Source organism: Nicotiana tabacum, chromosome 24 (genome assembly GCF_000715075.1).
Source record: "Nicotiana tabacum cultivar K326 chromosome 24, ASM71507v2, whole genome shotgun sequence".
Classification (NCBI taxonomy): Eukaryota; Viridiplantae; Streptophyta; class Magnoliopsida; order Solanales; family Solanaceae; genus Nicotiana; species Nicotiana tabacum.
In genome coordinates this window covers 15,249,108-15,271,532 of record NC_134103.1, presented here as the reverse complement: position 1 = coordinate 15,271,532, position 22,425 = coordinate 15,249,108, and the positions used below count along the sequence as shown (strand labels likewise).

Sequence of the window (22,425 nt, the reverse complement as noted above, 5' to 3'; positions counted from 1 at the left end):
CATAGGTATTATTTCTGTCTGCGGTAGGGAAGCTTCAGTACTATTTGATCTAGGGTCTACTGATTCGTATGTGTCATCTCTATTTGCTCAATTTTTGGATATTCCTTGCGAGTCCTTGGGTACTCCTGTTTATCTGTCCACTCTTGTGGGCAATTCTGTTGTTGTGGATCAGATCTATCGGTCCTGTGTGGTCACATTCTATGGATATGAGACTAGAGCGGATCTTCTGTTGCTTGATATGACCGACTTTGAGGTCATCTTGGGCATGGACTGGCTATCCCCATATCACGCCATCCTTAAATTCCATGCCAAGACTGTTACCTTAGCGATACCAGAGTTTCCTAGATTGGAGTGGAAGAGTCCGTCTGTCAGTACATCTAGTCAGATTATCTCTTTTATGAAGGCTCGACACATGGTCGAGAAGGGTTGTTTGGCTTATCTAGCCTATGTTCGAGATACTACTCCAGAGTCTTCGGTGATTGATTCAGTACAAGTAGTCCGGGAGTTCTCTGATGTGTTTCCTTCTAATCTTCCAGGCATGCCACCAGATCGTGATATCGACTTCTGTATTGACTTGGCTCCAGGTACCCAGCCTATATTTATCCCATCGTACCGTATGGCTCCAAAAGAGTTGAATGAGCAGCTTGAGGAGTTGCTAGCAAAGGGGTTCGTCAGGCCAAGTGTCTCACCTTGGGGTGCACCAGTGTTATTTGTAAAGAAGAAAGATGGACTATGTAGATGTGCATTGATTACCGCCAGTTGAACAAAGTTACTGTCAAGAACAAGTACCCGCTGCCGCGTATTGATGATTTGCTTGACTAGTTGCAGGGTGTGTGTTCTCTAAGATCGACTTGAGGTTAGGGTACCATCGGTTGAAGATTCGGGACTCGGATGTTCCAAAGACTGTTTTTCGTACTAAATATGGCCATTATGCATTTCTGGTGATGTCCTTCGGCTTGACCTACGCCCCAGCGACATTAATAGACTTGATGAACAGGGTGTTCAGACCTTATATTGATTCATTTGTCATTGTCTTCATTGATGACATTTTGATTTACTCACGTAGCATGGAGGAGCACGAGCAGCACTTGAGAGTGGTAATTCAGACCTTGCGGGAACAGAAGCTATATGCTAAGTTCTTCAAGTGTGAGTTTTGGTTAGATTCTGTGGCATTCTTGGGGCATGTTGTATCAGGCGAGGGTATTAAGGTGGATCCCAAGAAGATTGAGGCAGTTCAGAGTTGGCCTCGTCCTACTTCGGCGACTGAGATCAGGAGCTTCTTGGGGTTAGCAGGTTATTATCGCCGGTTCGTGGAGGGCATCTCATCTATTGCAGTACCTTTGACTAGATTGACCCAGCAGGGTGCTCAGTTTCGTTGATCCGATGATTGTGAGACGAGCTTCTAGAAGCTTAAGACAGCTTTGACTACAACACCAGTCCTAGTGTTGCCTTCTAGTTCGGTGATGTATACTGTGTATTGCGACACTTCACGCGTTGGCTTAGGTTGTGTATTGATGCAGGAGGGGCGAGTTATTGCATATGCTTCACGTCAGCTGAAGCCTCATGAGAAAAATTATCTTGTGCATGATTTAGAGTTGGCCGCGATTGTTCATGCTCTTAAGATCTGGATGCATTATCTTTATGGGGTGTCCTGTGAGGTTTACACTGATCATCGCAGCTTGTAGCATTTGTTCAAGCAAAGGGATCTCAATTTGAGGCAGTGTAGGTGGCTTGAGTTACTGAAGGACTATGATATCACCATTCTTTATCATCCGGGCAAGGCGAATGTGGTCGCGGATGCCTTGAGTAGGAAGGCAGAGAGTACGGGTAGCTTGGCATTCATTTCAGCGGAGGAGAGACCACTAGCCTTGGACATCCAGTATTTGGCTAACAGATTTGTTAGGTTGGATATTTCAGAGCCCAGCCGAGTTCTTGCATGCGCCATTGCCCAGTCTTCACTATTGGAGTGGATCAAGGCTCGACAGTTTGATGATCCATACTTGACGATTCTCAGAGTACGGTACTACAGGGTAGTTCTAAGGAGGTTTCTATCGGCAAGGATGGTGGTTTGCGACTCCAAGGTAGTCTATATGTTCCAAATGTTGATGGCTTGAGGGAGAGGATTCTAGAGGAGGTGCAAAGTTCTCGATATTCCATTAATCCAGGCGCTACGAAGATGTACCGCGACCTGAGGCAGCATTATTGGTGGCGACGGATGAATAAAGACATAGTTGAGTATGTAGCCAAATGCCTAAATTTACAGCAAGTTAAGTATGAGCACTAGAGGCCAGGAGGCCTACTCCAGCAGATGACTATACCTGAGTGGAAGTGGGAGCGCATTACTATGGACTTCGTAGTTGGGTTGCTGCAGACCTTGCGGAAGTTTGATATAGTTTGGGTCATTGTAGACCGGTTGACCAAGTTGGCACATTTCATTCCTGTGATGACTACATATACTTCAGAGAGATTGGCCTAGATTTATATCCAGGAGATAGTTCGGCTGTATGGTGTGCATGTTTCCATCATATCAGACAGAGGTCCTCAGTTTACTTCGCATTTCTAGAGAGCAGTACATAGTGAGTTGGGGACCCGTGTAGAGCTCAGCACCGCATTTCATCCACAGACTGATGGGCAGTCGGAGCGGACAGTTCAGATCTTGGAGGATATGCTCAGGGCATGTGTGATTGACTTTGGGGGATAGTGTGATCGGTTCTTGCCTTCGGTCGAGTTTGCTTACAACAACAGTTATCAGTCCAGCATCGAGATGGCTCCATTTGAGGCTTTATATGGTCGGCGATGTCGTTCTCCCATCGGGTGGTTTGAGCCCGGAGAGGCTAAGTTATATGGTACTAATTTGGTGAAGGATGCCTTGGAAAAGGTAAAGTTGATTCAGGAGTGACTTCGCACAGCACAGTCCAGACATAAGAGTTATGCGGATCAGAAGGTGCATGATTTATCATTTATGGTGGGCGAGAAGGTTCTCTTGAAAGTCTCGCTGATGAATGGGATTATGACATTAGGGAAGAAGGGCAAGTTGAGCCCAAGGTTTATAGGCCCATTTGAGGTATTGAGACGAGTTGGGGAGGTTTCTTATGAGCTTGCTTTGCCTCCCAGTCTATCAGGAGTTCATCCAATTTTCCATGTGTCTATGCTCCGGAGGTATCATGCCGACTTGGAACATGTGTTAGACTTCAGCACGATTCAGTTAGATGAGAGTCTGGGTTATGAAGATGAGCCAGTTTCCATTGTTGATAGGTAGGATCGTCAGTTCAGGTCCAAGAAGATTTCTGCTGTAAAAGTCCAGTGGAGGGGCCAACCAGTCGAGGATGCAACTTGGGAGTCCGAGGAGGACATGCGGAGCAGATATTCATACTTATTCAGCACTCCAGATATGATTCTAAACCCATTCGAGGATGAACGTTTGTTTAAGAGGTGAAGAATGTAACGACCCGACCGGTCATTTTGGTTTCTAGAACCCCGTTCCCCTAAATAAGACTTCTCATACGTACTTTTACTGCTTTATGACTTGCGGAGATGGTTGGTTCGGGAGTTTGAAAGGGTTCGGGTTGAACTTGGAATACTTGGTCCCTTAAGTTGGCCTTAAAAGGGCTAAGTTTGACTTCAGTCAACATTTTGAGTAAACGACCTCAGAATCAGGATTTGATGATTCTAATAGGTTCGCATGTTGATTTCGGACTTGGGCGTATGTTCCGATTGGGTTTTGGATGACCCGGGAGCATATTAGCGCCTAATAGTGAAAGCTGGTTCTTTGAAGGTTTTAAAAGTTCTTTAAATTTGGTTTGGAGTAGTTCTTGGTGATATCGAGGTACAAATGGAATTTCAAGACCGAGAATAGTTCTGTAATGTCTTTTAAGACTTGCACGCAAAATTTGGTGTCATTCTAAGTAGTTTAAGTATGTTTCGGCGCATTGGGAGTAAATTGAATAACTTGAAGTTTATAAGTAAATTGGGGTGCGATTCTTAGATTTAATGTGGTTTCGGGCGTTCCGAGAGTTTGAGCGAGTCCATTTTATGATTTTAAACTTTTTGGTATGTTCGGGCGGGGCCCCAGGATCCCCAAGTGTCAATCGGACGAGGCTTAGACCAAGTTGGAAATTGGGAGCAACAGCTGAAGCTCCCAGTTGCTGTCATAATCGCACTTGTGCTTGGCCAGCCGCAGGTGCGAGCTCACAGAAGTGGCCAAGGAAGGGCAGCCGAGGATCCTTAGGTGCGCCCCAACCGCCGCAGAAGCAGATCCAGCCAGCCTGGGCACTTTCGCAGAAGCGGACTTTTGTCCGTAGAAGCGACAACGCAGGTGCGACCCTGCGACCGCAGGTGCGAAATCGCTGGAGGCAGTGAGGTCTCTTTTTAAACGGGACTTAGTCATTTTGGCTCATTTATTTCCATTGTTGGGCGATTTTGGAGCTCTTAGAGATGGAATTTCACCTAGCACTTTGAGGTAAGTAATTTCTATACAATGTGTGTTAAATACATAGTTTATGAGTAGATTATAACATGTAAATTAGTGAAAATTTTGGGTTTAGGTGAAAACTTAGGTTTTTGAAAAACAAAATGAGATTTAATCATGAAATTCGTTATGGAACCTAGTAAAAATCATATATTTGAGTTCATGAGGTTATGGACAACAACTTTCTTCAAAAGATTTCTGGAATCCGGGCACGTGGGCCCGGGGAGTGAATTTTAGGAATTTTGCAAATAGGCTTGGGAAATCACTTTGATAGTTGGGATATGAACTTTTAAGCGTGTATTAATTATTCTAAATAACATTTGACTAGTTACGAGTTGTTTGGCGCCAAATTGAGGGTTTGGGCACAATCTTGGATCGGAAAGTAGGCCTTGAGACGAGGTAAGTCTCTTTTCTAACCTTGTAAGAGGGAATTAACCCCATAGGTGAATTTAATAATTATGTACTTCTATTTGTGGGGGCTACGTACATACGAAGTGACGAGAGTCCGTGCGTAGCTACTATTCATGCTTATGTCCGGGTAGATTTAGGCTTACACCATGTTTTTCTGTTGATATCGTTGCTTGTTTATGCTTACTAATTGTTTGGGATTAAAGCGCAGATTGAGGATTTCAATATTTTAAGGGTTCCTAGCTGAATTCCTTATTTTAAAAAAATGAATTGAGAAATATTATGATAACTTGAGAAAATCGATATCCAACTGCTTAGCAAGTATATTCCGCGAGTGGGGTAAATTTCCACTACTCTCATGGGAGCGGGCCGTTCGCCTCGGCAGGTTAACCGATGTATTTATGGTTCGGGCCGTTCGACCCTCGACAGTGCACAGTATATTTATATAGTATTTTTGGATCAGGTCGTACGTCCTCGGCATAATTCGTGCGTAAAGAAATTGGAACCCCTTTATATTTAATATTGTTCCATGGACTTGAATGGTGAAAGGATTAGACAAGAGAAATGACTTGATTCTTACTTGAAATGGAAGGATTGTTTACTTATTTTTCCTGCTCTGAGTTCTATTATCAGTTTATACATCATGTTTAATTAGAAGTTTATATTATTATATTTTTGGCCCATAGTAAGTGTCGAAGTCAACCCCTCATCACTACTTCTTCGAGGTTAGACTAGATACTTACTGGGTACATGTTGTTTATGTATTCACGCTACACTTCTGCACTTGATGTGCAAGATCTGAGGCAGGTGCATCTCGTTATCAGTTCGGCACGCACGCTTGACTTCTGGTCCGAGACCACACGGTGAGCTGCCCTTTTGAGCCGTTCAGTAGAAGCTGGAGTCTCTCTTTTGATTTATTTTCTGTCTATTCTATTTCAGATAGTAGAGGATAGATCTTTTGTATATTCTACTAGTAGCCCACACACTTGTGACACCAGATCTTGGCACACACTAGTAGACTTATGATTTTGGTTTTATTCCTATGGCCATAAATACATTCAACTGCTTTCGTTTTATTTATTTAAATCTGTTTCTTACTAAACCTATTAAATTAAGGAAAGTTATTTACTTGGAAAAAATTTAAAGCAACTAAAAAATCACTAGATTGTTCAGTGTTGGCTTGCCTAGTAATGGTGCTGGGCGCCATCACGGCCTATAATGGAATTGGGTCATGACACTTTGAAATACCTCGTAAAATCTTCACTAAGATATTATCCACCTCTATCAGACCTTAGTACCTTGATACTTTTACTCGTTTATTTCATAAGGTACACAAATTCATATCTTGACATATCATCGGTGAAGGTGATGAAGTAAGAATATCCACCTCTAGCTTGAATTTTCATAGGCCCACAAACATCTGTATGTATTAGTCCCAATAATTTAGTAGCTCTTTCTCCACTTCCAGTAAATGGAAATTTGGTCATTTTTTCTTTGAGACAAGATTCACAAGTTGGATATGATTCACAATTATACTTGTCAAGGTACTCTTCCTTGTACAACTTGTTAATTCTTTTCTCTCCAATATGACCAAGTCTACAATGCCAAAGGTATGTATGATTTACTTGATCATCTCTTTTCCTATTAAGACTTGAAACATGCATAATCGAATTAGCATTCACATTAGGTAAGACATAAATATCATGTTGGAGATAGCCATTCACATATAAATTATCACTATAATAAATAGAGCAAATACCATTGCTTATAATAATGCGAAAACCACGTTTGTATAACATAGAAGCTGAAATTATGTTCGAAACAAATTTAGGAACGTAATAACAATCATCCAATATAAGTACTTTGCCCGTAGGCATTATTAAAGAAATTGATCCTACAGCTACCGCCGCAACTTTTGCACCATTTTCAACTTGTAGATTAATTTTTTTTTTCTTCAACCTTCTACTTATTTGGAACCGCTGCAATATATTGCAGATGTTATAACCACTGCCAGTATCTAATACCTACAATGAAGCATCAGTAGTAGTTAAAGAAACTTTGAAAATATTTTTCATTTGAGTCTTACCTTATTTCTTATCATTTAGAGTTGCAAGATACTCCGTGCAGTTTCTCTTTCAATGTCCTATCTTCTTACAATGGAAACATTCAGCATCGGATTGGTCAGCTTTGCCTCCTTTGCCTTTGGGTTTGGTCACACCACCCTTAAGCACAGTAGGCTTCTTCTTGGGTTTATTTTTACCCTTACCCTTCTTCTTAGAAGAGTTTCCAACCAACATGACAATTCCTTTCTTATTCTCAGATGCAAGTTGATTCTCATAATCAATCAGCATGTTAAGCATCTAATGAAGATCATAATCTATTTTATGCATATTGAAATTAATAACAAATTGTGAAAGGTATTCAAAGAGTGATTGCAAGATCAAATCTTGAGAAAGCTCTTTACCCAGTTTGCACCCCAACTTCTCAAGTTCTTCAATAAGATCAATCATATGATTGACATAGGGTCCAACTGGAGAGTTTCCAACCAATCTGGATCCAAATAAAGCCTTAGATAGCTGGTATCTAGCTGTCATACTTTGTGTACCAACCATCTTCTTAAGATGTTCAATGATTGCGGTTGGATCCATATCATGATATTTCCTCTAGAGCTCAGAATTCATAGAAGCGAGAATGATGCATTTGGTAGTAAGACATGCTTCCAAGTATTTCTGATAAATCTTGGTGGCATCATCATCATCCTCATCTAGGACTTCCTTGGCAGGCTTATCGATCACATCAATAAGCTTTTCATGCATGAGAATAATTCTCAAATTTCTGTACCAATCATCAAAGTTTGGTCCTACCAACTTGTTGGTCTCTAGTATTCCACGCAGTGATATAATAGACATATTGAGAAATCTAAAATTAGAAAAGAAAAGAGAATATTATAAGAACATAATTATACAAATCGTAAAGACATGGACTTTTATCTAAATGATATTTTCAGTAATTATTTTAAACTAGTTACCCTCATTATAATTTAGGAAATATTTATTTCTGTTATTAGAGTAAAGGAATCCTTTAACAATATGTATGGGCCACTTGAAAGTCAAGTCGTTTCTCACATATATTTTAAAGGTAGGTACATTTACCAATTGCATCCCCATATAATTTTCTTAAATAGCTCTATTCAATTAGTCACTTGGTAGTCAGGTCGATCCTATTGGCATAGTTGAGTTCAACCATCGTGATAACAAAGAACTTATTAAATTTTATACTCCCCGGATAGTCCATGTGTCTAGTGTAAAATTAAATAATTCTTTCAATCCATACGTCTAATGCAATAAATAATTTAAACGTGTTCTCGAACTATAAGTCTCTTGGTTGTCCAGCCATTCCTTATAAACAAGAAATAAATAAAATTATTTATTTTGATGGATAGCTTTATAATAAAATATCTTATATTTTATTAGTAAGAACTCAAATTTTAACAAGAGGGAATTGTTACTAAAATAACTTTTAATAACAAGATGATCAAATCTTTTATAGAACATGAATTTTGTTCAAGTTGTCTACACGCTTAGTCCTAAATTAATTTACATCACATATAATAAAAAATTCAAAAATCATATAACGAACAAGCACGTGATATAAAAACGAAATTCAACATACTGCTAACATGTTTATCTTATATATCACATAAAATAATTCATGCCATAACAGTATTATTAATTAATATCTCATAAACTAAAGACAATTAAAATAATTATATAATTTAATAACTTATTATAGATTACCGTCGTATCTTATACGAAATTTCAAGTTCAAGTTACGAACTATCTCAGTAGTTTAACTTATATGAATATATATTTTATTCACAATAAAATAATATCAATTCATATGTATTCAAACAATTTGACTATTGCACAAGACACTTGTATTATGGTTTGAACTTTTCAAATATTATCTTAAAATATTTCGTAAATAAATTTTAGACACAAGAAACCTAGGCTCTGATACCACTGTGGGATTGCATATAGGTGTTCCTAACACGCAGCGGAAGACAATAACAGTCCTAGGAAGATCTTTTTATGTTTAAAATTTATTTACATGTCAAAGATCGGATCCAAATAAAAAACTTGGACTTGTCCACAATATTAATTATATCCTCTGTGCTAGCAAAAAATATAATAATATTTTATTTGGACTAATAACTAAATTTATTTGACTAATTAAATTCTTTAATTTAATTATCAAATAATAAAGTAATTAATCCTTTAGCAAAAATCAGAACACTCGTTAGTGTGCGACCCCATAAGTTCAATACTAAGCCGGTAGTTAATTGATCACATCAATATACTAATCAAGGGTAGCATCTAGCAACACTCCTTAACGACCGGATAGAATGAAGTATACAATTTACTCTTAAGAACCAGTAGAAGAATAATGTAGTAATTCCTTCTGTGCTTATAGCTTTGGATCACCCTAGGATATGATTTAACTGTTAAATCCTAATATGCGACCAACTATGTGTTCATATCAAATATAATCGACCATTGAATGACCTAAGAAACTCTTTTCTTCTTTCATTCAATCGCCCTAGTCAAGGTCTTAATTTGGTCGGTTATAATTCATGACAACATGGAGCTTAAACTCATTACCAAGAGTTGACAGATTTCATCTTGATCAATCATTAATTCTACAAGTATTTAATCGTACCCAATATCCTTTCAACTATCGTCCTAGGGCCATAGGTGTCTAGTATCAAAGCACAATAAATAACTTGTCAGTTACTATGATGATCTCAGGTCAAAGGAAACTCTTACATCACATCCGTCAAGAGAATATCTGTCACGGCCCGGAATTACCAACAACGGGACCGTGATGGCGCCTAACATTTCACTTTCTAGGCAAGCCAACGTTAGAGAATCATTAAACCAATTTCTTATTTCCATTCAGTAAATAATAATAATTAACTATGATGAAATATAATAAGTGCGAAATATTATAAAACAGTTTTAATCACTACCACCCGGAATCACAATTCACGAGCATTCTAGAATTTACTACAAGTAATAGTGTGAAAAAATACAACTGTCTGAATGAAAGAAATAGTAGAACAGAAAAGATAGACGGGGACTTCAGGTCTGTGAACGCCGACAGATCTACCTTGAGTCTCCAGACAGCGGACCAATAGCAAAATCTCGATCAACTCGAGCTGGTATCAAAATCTGCACAAAAAGTGCAAAGTGCAGTATCAGTATAACCGACTCAATGTACTGGTAAGTGTCGAGCCTAACCTCGACGAAGTAGTGACGAGGCTAAGGCAAGGTACCTACGAATCAACCTGTACAATTTAACAGTGTATATACAAATAAGAGAAATGAAGAACTAGTCAGGAAATGTCGGGAGGGGAACATAGTGAGGGGAATACGAGATAAAAAACTAAACCAGAATGATAACCGAAGTAGTCAATATACCATGAATCAACATGAATATTGAATACAGTAAAGGAAAAATATACGGCATCACCCTTCGTGCTTTTACTCTCAATCTTACCATAAAAATCAATAGAAACGGTACGACATCACCCTTCGTACATTAACTCTCATATCATGGTATGGCATCACCCTTCGTGCTTTTACACTCACTATATGGCACGGCATCACCCTTCGTGCATTAACACTCACAATATAGCACGACATCACCCTTCGTGCATTAACACTCACAATATGGCACGACATCACCCTTCGTGCATTAACACTCACAATATGGCACGGCATCACCTTTCGTGCATTAACACCCAAAATATGGCACGGCATCACCCTTCGTGCATTAACACTCTCCCTTACCATAATGCAATGCATAAATAATAACAGGGAGATAGAATAACAAGTACATATCTTACTTCAACATTTGGTTCCACAATATAAATATCAACTTTAAAATAATACTCGATTACCAACAGAAATCTGTAAACATGATAATGACGATCAATTTAAAAACACTAGTATAAACATGTAGCAATTAGGCATATAAAAGAGACAATATAAGAAAAACGGAAGAAATATGGAAAAATAGGTAAATTGGCGGCACATAAGTACTCGTCACCTCATATATATGCCGCTCACATGAATTTCACTTAGCAAATAATCTAAGGTTCCTAATTCCCTCATGTCAGTCAGGGTTAGACACAACACTTACCTTGTTCCGAAGGCCACTTAATTCTCAATCATAGCTTTTCCTTTGGAATTCACTTCTAAACCACTCGTATTTATTCAAAAATGACTCAATAATATCAAATATTGCTAAAGGAATCAATTATATTGCATAAATTAAATTTCCCAAATATTTCCTCCAAAAAGTCAAAAAATCGACCCCGGGCCCGCTTGGTCAAAACCCGAGGTTCAGACCAAAATCTTTTTACCCATTCACCCCTGAGCCTGAATATGCAATTAGTTTTGGAATCCGACCTCAAATTGAGGTCTAAATTCCCAAATTTCCGAAATCCCTAGTTTTCTACCCGAACCCCTAATTCTACCATGAAAACTCTAGATTTTTGGTTGATAATTCAAGAAATGTAATGGGTAATTGAAAGAAAATAGTTTAGAATCACTTACCAATACTTTGGGGAAGAAACTGACTCTTGAATATCGCCTCTACCCTTTTGGTTCTTGAAAAATGTTGAAGAAATGGCTTAAACCCGTGTTAGATTTTGTTTTATGCACTAGGTGACAGTGTGCATCGCGTTCGCGAGGCCACTGTCGCGTTCGCGAAGGGTACTGGCTGCCAAGACTTCATGTTCGCGAGACCCTGCTCGCGTTCATGATGGTTACTCTACCCTGGCCTTCGCGTTCGCGAAACATTGCTCGCGTTCGCAATGAAATCCTCCCCCAGGTCCCCAAGTGCTTCGCATTCGCGATGAGCCGGTCGCGTTCGCGAAGAGTAAATCCCCCATCACTTCGCGTTCATGAAGAAGAAGACTCAGCTTCATCAGTTTACTCTTCGCGTTCGCGAGAAGACCTTCGCGAACGTGAAGAAGGATATGCCAGACACCAGAATCTGCAGAAAACCAGATTTTCAAAGTCCAAAACATCCCGTGGCCTACCCAAAACTCACCCGAGGCCTCGGGGATCCAAACCAAGCATGCACACAAGTCTAAATATATCATACAAACTTGCTCGCATGATCAAATTGCCAAAATAACACCTAGAACTACGAATTTAGCACCAAATCAAATAAAATTTTCAAGAACACTTTAAAATTTCTATCTTCTCAACTGGACGTCCGACTCACGTCAAATCAACTCCGTTTCTCACCAAATTTCACAGACAGGTCTTAAATATCCTAATGAACCTGTACCGGGCTCCGGAACTACAATACAGACCCGGTACTCTCAATGCCAAACATCAATCAATTCTTAAAAATAATTAATTTTCATTAAAAATTCATAACTCAAGCTATGGACCTCCGAATTCGTTTCGGGCATACACCCAGGTCCCATAATTTGATATGGACCCACCGGGACTGTCAAAATACGGAACCGGGCCCGTTTACCAAAAATATTGTCTGAAGTCAACTAAAATCTACTTTTAAGGAATAAATTCTTATTTTCATCAATTTTTAAAATAAAAGCTTTCCAAAAACATGTCCGGACTGTGCACGCAAATCAAGGAGGGTAAAAATGAGATTTTTAAGGCTTAGGAGCGCAGATTCGAGTTCTAAAATATAAGATGACATTTTGGGTCATCACATTCTCCGCCTCTAAAATAACCGTTCGTCCTCGAACGGACATAGAAAAGTACCTGGGCTAGTGAAAAGGTGGGGATATCCACTCCGCATATCGGACTCAGACTCCTAAGTAGCTGCCTCAATAGGCTGACCTCTCCATTACATTCGAACTGAAGGGTAACTCTTTGATCTCAACTGGCAAACATGCCGGGATAAAATAGCCACCGGCTCCTCCTCGTAAGTCAAATCCTTGTCCAACTGGACAGAGCTGAAATCTAACACATGGGACGGATCGTCGTGATACTTTCGAAGCATGGACACATGGAATACTGGATGAACAGCTGCTAAACTAGGTGGCAACGCAAGCCTGTAAGCCACCTCTCCCACTCTCTCCAGAATCTCAAAAGGTCTGATATACCTAGGGCTCAACTTTCCCTTCTTTTCGAACCTCAATACACCCTTCATGGGTGATACTCGAAGTAACACTCTCTCTCCGACCATGAATGCAACATCACGAACTCTACGGTCGGCATAACTCTTCTGCCTAGACTGAGCTGTGCAAAGTCGATCTTGAATAATCTTGGCCTTATCCAAGACATCCTGTACTAAGTCTGTGCCCAACAACCGAGCCTCTCCCGGCTCGAACCACCCAACTGGCGACCGGCACTGCCTACCATTTAATGCCACATAGGGAGCCATCTGAATGCTCGACTGGTCGTTGTTGTTGTAGGCGAACTCTGCAAGGGGCAAGAATTGATCCCATGATCCTCGAAGCCTATAACACATGCGCGAAGCATATCCTCCAAGATCCGAATAGTGCGTTGGACTGCTCGTCTGTCTGAGGATGGAATGTTATGCTCAACTCAACCCGCGTACCCAACTCATGCTGTACTTCCCTCCAGAAGTGCGAGGTGAACTGCATACCTCGATCAGAAATGCTAGACACGGGCACCCCGTGAAGATGGACGAGAATGTAAATCTCTGCCAACCGCTCCGAGGAATAGGTAACTGCCACAGGAATGAAATGCGCTGACTTAGTCAGCCTGTCCACAATTACCCAAACTGCATCGAACTTCCTCTAAGTCCGTGGAAGTCCAACAACAAAATCCATAGTGATACGCTCCCACTTCCACTCAGGAATCTCTATCTTCTGAAGCAAACGACTAGGTCTCTGATTCTCGTACTTTACTTGCTGACAATTTAGATACCGAGCTACATATGCAACTATGTCTTTATTCATCTTCCTCCACCAATAATGCTGCCGCAAGTCTTGATACATCTTGGCGGTGCCCGGATGAATAGAATACCGGGAACTGTGGGCCTCCTCAAGAATCAACTCACGAAGTCCATCCACATTAGGCACAAAAATATGACCCTGCATCCTCAAAACTCCGTCATCTTCAACAGTAACCTGCTTGGCACCACCGTGCCGCACTGTGTCTCTGATGCACTCAAACAAAGAAGACCGAGCAACTGTACAAGCTAGAACACGGCTGGGCTCAGAAACATCTAACCTCACGAACTGGTTGGCCAAGGCCTGAACATCCAATGCAAGCGGTCTCTCACCAATTGGAATATATGCAAGGCTACCCATACTAACTGACTTTCTACTCAAAGTATCTGCCACCACATTGACCTTCCCGAGATGATACAATATGGTGATATTATAGTCTTTCAATAGCTCCAACCACCTTCTCTGCCTCAAATTGAGTTCCTTCTGCTTGAACAAATGCTGCAAGCTCCGATGATCAGTGAATACCTCACATGGAACGTCGTAAAGATAGTGCCTCCAAATCTTCAGCGCGTGAACAATGGATGCCAGCTCTAGATCATGAACATGGTAATTCTTCTCGTGAACCTTCAGCTGCCGCAAAGCATATGCAATAACCTTTCCACCCTGCATCAATACCACACCCAAACCAATACGGGATGCATCATAATATACTGTATAACGTTCCGAACCTGTGGGTAACACCAATACCGGTGCCATAGTCAAAGCTGTCTTGAGCTTCTGAAAGCTCGCTTCACACTCGTCTGACCACCTGAACGGAGCACCCTTCTGGGTCAATCTGGTCAACGGGGCTGCTATGGATGAAAACCCCTCCACAAAATTGATGGTAATAGCCCGCCAAACCTAGGAAACTATGGATCTCTGTAGCTGATGTGGGTCTAGGCCAGTTCTGAACTGCCTCAATTTTCTTAGGATCCACCTGAATACCCTCTGCTGATACAACGTGACCCAAGAAAGCAACTGAACTCAACCAGAACTCGCATTTTGAGAACTTAGCATATAACTGGCTGTCTCTCAGAGTCTGAAGAAGATCTGAAGGTGCTGCTCATGCTCCTCTCGACTGTGGGAGTAGATCAAGATATCATCAATAAAAACAACCACAAAAGAATCCAAGTAGGGTTTGAACACCCGATTCATCAAATCCATGAATGTTGCTGGAGCATTGGTTATCCTAAATGACATCACTAAAAACTCATAATGCCCATACCGAGTCCAAAAAGCTGTCTTAGGGATATCGGATGCCCTAATCCTCAACTGATGGTAGCCAGATCTCAATTCAATCTTTGAAAACACCTTGGCACCCTGAAGCTGATCAAATAAATCATCAATCCTCGGCAATGGATACTTGTTCTTGATGGTGAGTTTGTTCACCTGCCGATAGTCTATGCACATCCTCATCGATCTATATTTCTTCTTCACAAACAACACAGGTGTACCCTAGGGCAAGACACTAGGTCTAATGAAGCCCTTATCAAGCAAATCTTGTAATTGTTCCTTCAATTCTTTCAACTCTGGAGGGGCCATGCGGTATGGCCACTTACCTTGTTTCGAAGGCCACTTAGTTCTCAATCACAACTTTTCCATTGGAATTCACTTCCAAACCACTCGTATCTATTCAAAAATGACTCAATAATATCAAATATTGCTAAAGAAATCAATTATATTGTATAAATTAAATTTCCCAATTTTTTCCTCCAAAAAGTCAAAAAATTGATCTCGGGCCCGCTTGGTCAAAACCCAAGGTTCAAACCAAAATCCTTTTACCCATTCACCCCCGAGCCCGAGTATGTAATTAGTTTTGGAATCTGACCTTAAATTGAGGTCTAAATTCCCAAATTTTCGAAATCCCTAGTTTTCTACCCTTTCCCCTAATTGTACTATGAAAACTCTAGATTTTTGGTTGATAATTCAAGAAATGTAATGGGTAATTGAAAGAAAATGGTTTAGAATCACTTACCAACACTTTGGGGAATAAAATGACTCTTGAAAATCGCCTCTACCTATTTGATTCTTGAAAAATGTTGAAGAAATGGCTTAAACCTATATTTGATTCTATTTTATGCACTTGGCGACAGTGTGCATCGCGTTCACGAAGGGTACTGGCTGCCAAGCCTTCGCGTTCGCGAGAGCCTGCTTACGTTCGAGAGAGCCTGCTCGAGTTCGTGATGGTTACTCCCCCCTGGCCTTCGCGTTCGCAAAACATTGCTCGCGTTCGCGATGAAGGAACGACCAACCCTCCCCCAGGTCCCCAAGTACTTCGCGTTCGCGATGAGCCGGTCGCGTTCGCGAAGGGTAAATCCACCATCACTTCGCATTCGTGAAGAAGAAGTCTCAGCCTCACCACTTTACTCTTCGCGTTCACGAAAGACCTTCGCAAACGTGAAAAAGGATATGCCAGACACCAGAATCTGCAGAAAACCAGATTTTCAAAGTCCAAAACATCCCGTGGCCTACCCGAAACTCACCCGAGCCCTCGGGGCACCAAACCAAAATGGCACACAAGTCTAAAAATATCATACAAACTTGATCGTGTAATCAAATCGCCAAAATAACACCTAGAACTACGAATTTAGCACAAAATCAAATGAAATTCTCAAGAACACTTTAAAATTTCTATCTTCTCAACTGGATGTCTGAATCACATCAAATCAACTCCGTTTCTCACCAAATTTCACAGACTAGTCTTAAATATCATAATGAACCTATACCGGGCTCCGAAACCAAAATACGGACCCGATACTCACAATGCCAAACATCAATCAATTTTTAAAAACAATTAATTTCCAGACTTTTAATTTTTATCAAAAATTCATAAATCAAGCTAGGGACCTCCGAATTTGATTCCGGACATACGCCCAGGTCCCATAATTCGATACGGACCCACCGCGACCGTCAAAACATGGACCCGGGCCCGTTTACCAAAAATATTGATCGAAATCATCTAAAATCAACTTTTAAGGCATAAATTCTTATTTTAATCAATTTTTAACATAAAAGCTTTCCGGAAACATGCCCGGAATGCGCACGTAAATCGAGTTCTAATTCATAAGATGACATTTTGGGTCATCACAATATCCTATTGACAATTTATGGTAATTATAGTCATTAGGAATTATCCAATGACTCGGTTCAATGATCATATCTCTATATGTATCATCTATTTATGTGATTTAGTTAATGAGATCAACTAATCTTTATCTCATAAATACGGTCACATAAATATTGATCTAACCGGATTACTAATGTCCAAATTAGTAATCCTACGATCAAGAACAAAATTTAGATTAAATTGTAAGAGACTTTACTCTCATTATCATGATCTCCATCATGATGACAAGTCTCAAAATTTAATCAAGGACCTTATTAAATTAATCAATCAATTAATAATAACTATGATAAACGAATATCAAATGCCACATATTCTTATATCAAATAACATTTACAAAAATATGTTCAAATTATCAAATATGAGACTGGATATAGGGCATATCTAATATATTCCTAACAATTTCTAATTCTTGTTCACCTCCAAGTTGCTCAAATTCTCAAAGCTACACAATCTTAAGATTTCATCTACCACTCCTCTATTTTCTTCCTCTATAGAGAATGGACATTCCAAGAATTCAGCTAATCGTTTCAATTGAATCTCGGGTTGTTCCTTCATCTCTGCATACATCAAGAAGAGTACTTTTTTAGGATTTTATATGCTTTCTTTACAATAATCTAACACGTGATTCCAAAACGGACCATAAATGTCACGACCCAAACTCCCTCCGTATAACGTCTTGACGGCACCTAGTCTCTATGACTAGATAAGCCTAACAAATTACAGAAAATAATAAAATGAAAGTAAAACTTGGCAACTAACAGTAGTGGATAACTGAATAACTAGAAACAATCCTGCTCGACATGTACAATAACCAATACTCTATAAATACACAGTCTTCCCAAAACCCGAAACATCGTAAGTCACAAGCTACAGAAAGAAAATAGTCTCTATACACCAGAGTCTAATAAAATGAATACAGGAAGTGTTTGACATAGGGGAGAATAGAGGGGGAGTCCTAGATCTGCGGACGCAAGAAGATGTACCTTGAAGTCTCCAGAACAACAGCAAATGCACAACTAATAGCGAGACTGGTATGATGAACCTGGATCTGCACACGAAAATATGTGCAGAAGAGTAGCATGAGTACACCACAATGGTACCCAGTAAGTGCCAAGCCTAACCTCGGTCGAGTAGTGACGAGGTCAGGTCAGGCCCACTGGTAAATAATAAATAAGGTAGGAGAATATACAATATAATAAGAGACTAGAATTAAACAAAAGGAAACACATCAAGGCAACACTACAACACACAGGGATAAACAACAAGGGATCTCCCGAGATACCGTCTCGTAGTCCCAAAATAAATATGCAGGGAGAACTCCCGAGATACCGCCTCGTAGACTCAAAAGTAAATATACATGGAGAACTTCCGAGGTACCGCCTCGTAGTCTCAAAAGTAAATATACAGGGAGAACTCCCGAGGTACCGCCTCATAGTCTCAAAAGTAAATGTGCAGGGAGAACTCCCGAGGAACCGCCTCGTAGTCTCAAAAGTAAACACACGGCTCAAACCGATAAATACAAGAGTTAACAGCAAGATTTCTACAGTTATACTGATAAGGAACAAGGAAAAGCTGGAAATCAACTAGGCATGCTTCATAGAGTTCAAATAAGCAGTTAAAGCACGTAGACATACGATATTACAATAAACAGGATAAATACACATACTGAAATAGCTCAATTAAGAATGAAAATAGACTAATACTTATTTAAACGGTATAACTTAAATAAAAGGAAAAACAGGTTGCTACTCAGTAAAATAAATCGGGTTTTACAACAAATAGCCCGCGTATGTACTCGTCACCTCACGTACACGGCGCTCACATATCACAATAGTACCAAATCCTAAGAGGTTTTCCCCCACACAAGGTTAGGCAAGCCACTTACCTCGAACCAAGCTCAATCAATCGGTAACAATGCCTTTTCCACGAATATCCGACTCTGAATGGCCCAAATCTAACCATTATCAATTACATACCATAAATACAACTATAAGAAACTAATATAATTAACGAAATCAAAGCTAAAGCAAGAAATTAGAAAATCGCCCCAAAAAGTCGACCCGGGCCAACATATCGGAATCGGGTAAAAGTCATAAGATATGAACACCCATTTACTCACGAGTTCACTCGTACCAAAATTATCCAAATCTGATATCAAAATCCGAATCAAAACTCAAAAATATATTTGAAGAACTTATCCCATTTTCCCCAAATGTTTCAACCCAAATCCGAAGTTAAAGGATGGAATTAATGATAGATTAGTGGAATATAACCATAAATGGGTTAAGAATCGTTACCCAAAAACATCCTCCGAAAATATCCCAAATTATCGCCCAAATCCGAGCTCTCAAAGTCCCAAAATTTAAAATGGGATAAAACCCTCGAACTTGGCCTTTTCTGCCCAGCGATTTCGCATCTGCGGGCCTATAATCGCACCTGCGGAAATTCCATCGCATGTGCGGACTTAACTTAAGTCCCCTAGGTCCGCATCTGCGAGAGAAGCGCCGCACCTGTGGATGCGTTCCTGCAACCAAGGAACCACACCTGCGACCCTCACCGCTCCTGCACACAGACCAACCGCAGAAGCGAGGCCGCTTCTGCTCAATTACCTCCGCACCTGCGAACCCAGCTTGGGCTGCCAAATCCCGCATCTGCGCTCCTTCATCCGCACGTGCGAGTCCGCACTTGCGGTCTCCCCTCTGCAGGTGCGAAACACCAGAAACTAGCAAATTCTCAGCAATTGCCTAAGTGCAAATTTCAATCCGTTAAGCATCCGAAACACACCCGAGGCCCCCGGGACTTCAACCAAACATACCAACAAGTCCTAAAATACCATACGAACTTAGTCGAGCCCTCAAATCACATCAAACAACGCTAAAAATACGAATCATCCTCCGCTTCAAACTTAATGAACTTGAAACTTTAAATTTCTACAACCGATGTCGAAACCTATCAAACCACGTCCGATTGACCTCAAATTTTGCACACAATTCATAATTGACATTACGGACCTACTCCAACTTCTGGAATCAGAATCCAACCCTGATATCAAAAGTTCACTTCCGATCAAAATCACCAAAAATTCGACTTTCGCCAATTCCAGCCTAAATCAGCTACAGACCTCCAAAACACAATATGGACATGCCCCTAAGTCCAAAATCACCCAATAGAGCTAACGGAACCGACTAAACTCCATTCCAGAATCATCTTCACACAGTCTCGACTACGATTAAAATTCTAAGACTTAAACTTCCGTTTAGGGACTAAGTGTCCCAAAACACTCGAAAAACACAACCAAAGCCTCCCGGCAAGTCACATAAGCATAAAGAGATATGGGGAAAGCAGTAAATAGGAGATCGGGGCTATAACTCTCAAAATGACCGACCGGGTCATTACATCATCCCCCTCTTAAAACAATCATTCATCCTCGAATGAGTATATAGACATACCTGAAGTGGTGAAAAGATGAGGATAACTGCTGCACATATCATGCTCGGTCTCCCAAGTCGCCTCCTCGACTGGCTGGCCCCTCCACTGAACCTTCACGAAAGCAAAGTTCTTCGACCTCAGCTTTCGAACCTTCTTGTCCAAAATAGACAATGGCTCCTCAACATAAGATTGATCCTTGTCCAACTGGACTGAGCTGAAATCCAGCACATGAGACAGATCACCGTGATACTTCCGTAGCATAGAAACATAGAATACCGGATGAACTCCTGCTAGACTGGGAGGTAAGGCAAGCTCACAAGCAACCTCCCCAATATACCGCAACACCTCAAAGGCACAAATGAACCTTGGGCTCAGCTTGCCCTTCTTCCCGAACCTCATAACGCCCTTCATAGGAAAAACCTAGAGCAAGACCCGCTCTCTAACCATGAATGCAACATCGCGAACCTTCTGATCCGAAAAACTCTTCTGTATGGACTGTACCCAATAATCTAGCCTCTCCCGGCTCGAACCAACCCACTTGAGACCGACACCGCATACCATACAGAGCCTCATACGGTGCCATCTGAATGCTCGATTGATAACTGTTGTTGTAGGCAAACTTCGCAAATGGCAAGAACTGATCCCAAGAACCTCCAAAATCTATCACACACGCACAGAGCATATCCTCTAATATCTGAATAGTGCGCTCGGATTGCCCTTCCATCTGAGGGTGAAATGATGTGCTCAGCTCCACTCGAGTACCCAATTTATGCTATACGGTCCTCCAGAACCGTGATGTAAACTGCGTACCTCGGTCAGAGATGATGAATACCGGTACGCCATAAAGCCTGATGATCTCGCGGATATAAACGCGAGCCAGCTGCTCGGAAGAATAGCTAGTCATCACAGGAATGAAATGAGTTGACGTGCTCAGCCTATCCATAATCACCCAAACTGCATCAAATCTCCGCTGAGTCCTTGGGAGTCAAACAACGAAATCCATAGTGATCCGCTCCCATTTACACTCCGAAATCTCTAACTTCTGAAGCAATCCACCTGGCCGCCGATGCTCATACTTCACCTGTGGGCAATTTAGACACCGAGCTACATACTCCACTATGTCCTTTTTTATCCTCCTCCACGAGTAATGTTGCCTCAAGTCCTGGTACATCTTCGCGGCACCCGGATGAATGGAGTACCGTGAGCTATGAGCCTCCTGGAGAATCAACTCATGCAAACCATCTACATTGGGTACACATAGCCTGCCCTGCATCCTCAATGCCCCATCATCCCCAATAGTGACCTCTTTAGCATCATCGTGTTGGACCGTGGCCTTAAGGACAAGCATATGGGCGTCATCATACTGACGATCCCTGATACGATCATAAAAAGAAGACCGAGAAACCACACAAGCCAATACTCGACTCGGCTCAGAAATATCCAATCTAACAAACTGGCTGGATAAGGCCTGAGCATCTAACGCCAATGGCCTCTCTGTTGCTGGTAGATATGCTAAACTCCCCAAACTCTCTGCCCGGCGACTCAAAGCATCGGCCACCACATTGGCCTTCCCTATATGGTTCAAAATGGTGATATCATAGTCCTTAAGTAGCTCCAACTACCTCTGCCGACGCAAGTTAAGATCCTTCTGTTTAAACAGATGTTGCAAACTCCGGTGATCGGTGTAGATCTCACAAGGGACACCGTACAAATAGTTTTGCCAAATCTTCAAGGCATGAACAATAGCTGCTAACTCAAGGTCGTGGACATGATAGTTCTTTTCATACACCTTCAGCTATCTGGACGCATAGGCAATCACCCTACCATCCTGCATCAACACTGCACCGAGACCAATTCGCGATATATCACAATATCGACCCCGAACCTGTAGGCAATACCAATACTGTGTTTTAGTCAAAGTTGTCTTGAGCTTCTGAAAGCTCTCCTCACACTCCTCTGTCCACCTGAACGGAGCACCCTTATGGGTTT

At 41.0% G+C, this 22,425-nt stretch overlaps 1 pseudogene; it reads right to left on the bottom strand.

The window, feature by feature from the left end:
* Positions 1 to 22,425, bottom strand: part of LOC142178032 (cytosolic sulfotransferase 12-like) — a 66,462-nt pseudogene that overhangs the window by 26,800 nt on the left and 17,237 nt on the right.